This window comes from Mus pahari, chromosome 8 (assembly GCF_900095145.1).
Source record: "Mus pahari chromosome 8, PAHARI_EIJ_v1.1, whole genome shotgun sequence".
Lineage (NCBI taxonomy): Eukaryota > Metazoa > Chordata > Mammalia > Rodentia > Muridae > Mus > Mus pahari.
Genome location: NC_034597.1, coordinates 43,221,714 through 43,224,034, shown reverse-complemented (window position 1 = coordinate 43,224,034; position 2,321 = coordinate 43,221,714).

The following is a 2,321-nucleotide window of genomic DNA, read 5'->3' as shown; positions in this document are numbered from 1 at the left end:
TTTTTTAAAAAAAGATTTATTTATTATTATATGTAAGTACACTGTAGCTGTATTCAGACACACCAGAAGAAGGTGTCAGATCTCATTATAGATGGTTGTGAAAAAAAAAAAAAAAGATGGTTATGAGCCACCATGTGGTTGCTGGGATTTGAACTCAGGACCTTGGGAAGAGCAGTCAGTGCTCTTAACCGCTGAGTCATCTCTCCAGTCCCCCTTTTTATGTTTTAAAGATTAATTTTTTGTAACTTTAATTTTTTCAAAACCTAATTTTTTAAAGAATTGTTTTATTTTATTTTATTTTAATTTAATTTTATGTATATGACTATACTATAGCTGTCTTCAGACGTGCCCAATTTTTCGAGACGGGGGTTTCTCTGTGTAGCCCTGGCTGCTCTGGAACTCACTCTGAAGCTTCTTGTAACAAAGAAAACAATTGCAGAGAGGAGACAGCCTACTGAGTGGGAAGGAGTCTTTGTCAGCTCTCCAAAGAATAAGAACTGGAAACACTAAATACAAGAAAGAAAGAAAGAAAGAAAGAAAGAAAGAAAGAAAGAAAGAAAGAAAGAAAGAAAGAAAGAAAGAAAGAAAGAAAGAAAGAAAGAAACTTGCTCTGTAGATATGACATATATCTATGTCATATAGATAGATATATTTTGTTTGATTTTGGTGAACTAGAGAGTCATTTGAGAGGAAGCCTCAATTGTGAAAGTGCCCAAACAAGATCAGTCTGTAGGCAAAACTGGGGGCATTGTCTTGATGAACAATTATGTAGGAGTGTCCAGATAGCGGTGGACAGAGCCACCCCTAGAGAGGCAGTTCTCGGTTACCTAAGAAAGCAGGCAGAGGAAGGCACGGCGAGCAAGCCGGGAGAAGCATTCTTCCATGAGCTCTGCTTCAGTTCCTGCCCCCAAGCTCCAGGTTCCTGCCTTGAGTTCCTGCCCTGACTTACTTTCTAGGACACAGTTATAGAGTTGCTTTGTTGGACTCATTTGTGTCCGACTAACTGTTGAGAAGAAGGTAAAGGTTGAAGTACTGTTCGGGGAAACTGAGAGCTGGTAACATCCACCCTAGGGGGGCTCTCCTCTTCTGATGCAGCCGGCTGCCGCTTGAAGGTTCTTTCTCCCCCAGTGGCACTATTACCAATGCTCAGGCATATTCTTCATAATGGAATTTTACCCAGAAGTTTTTGTTTTCTTTTGTAAGACAGAGTCTCTTCCTTCCTTCCTGGCTGTCCTTGAACTCACTATACATAGACCAGGCTGGCCTCAAACTCACAGACGTCTACTGCCTCTTCCTCCAAAGTCTGGCATTAAAGGAGTGCACCACTATGCCTAACCACCTAAGCTTATATGTCTTCTACGGTTTCTGAGTCTGACTGCAGACTCCTCAGCCTTAAATGGAACATGCATACCTCACTGCCTCCTCCCAGGTGCAGGGATCATTGCAGAAGAGAGGGCAGAGGGCAGGTAAGGGCCAGAGTTGGTATACAACTACAAGGAAACATCTTCTCAATTCAGCGGGGCAGCTGTACACATAAACACACAGTTGGTTCAACACTATGCACAAAGCCTGTGCAAAACACATCCCAGCATGAAGAGGTAGCTGGGCACACATACCACCCTAGCTGGGGGCTATTAGCAATTATTAGCTGCTGGGAGAGGAACAGTTTTTTTAAGCATATAGACTCTGGTAAGTTGATCACTGTCCAGTAAAAGACCACACATACAAGAATATTTGACCTGCCCACATTGGTTTTGATGGGTAAAGAAAGAAAGAGGATACAAATGTAGGTGGATAGTGAAGTGGGTGGATTGGGGAAGGGGGATGCATGTCATCAAAACAGGTGTGACATTCTCAAAGAACTAATACAAATAAGAAGTGCAAGGTAAGCCAGGCATGGTGGTGCACACCTTTAGTATAGTATCACCGTGTAGGTGCTGGGGATCAAACCTAGGTTCTCTGGAAGGGCATCAAGTCTTCTGAGTCACTGAACCATCTCTCCATCCCTCTGGCCTTGAACTCTTAAAGGTTCACGCCTTTAATCCCAGCACTCGGGAGGCAGAAGCAGGTAGATCTCTGATTCTAGCCTGGTCTACAGAGAGGGTTCCAGGACAGCCAGTGCTATACAGAGAAATTGTGTCTCCCTTAAAACTGAACCTAAACAGTCAGCTATTGGATGGAACACAGGGCCCCCAATGGAGGAGCTAAAGAAAGTACCCAAGGAGCTGAAGGGGNCTGCAACCCTATAGGTGGAACAACAATAGGAACTAACCAGTACCCCCTGAGCTCGTGTCTCTAGCTGCATATGTAGCAGAAGATGG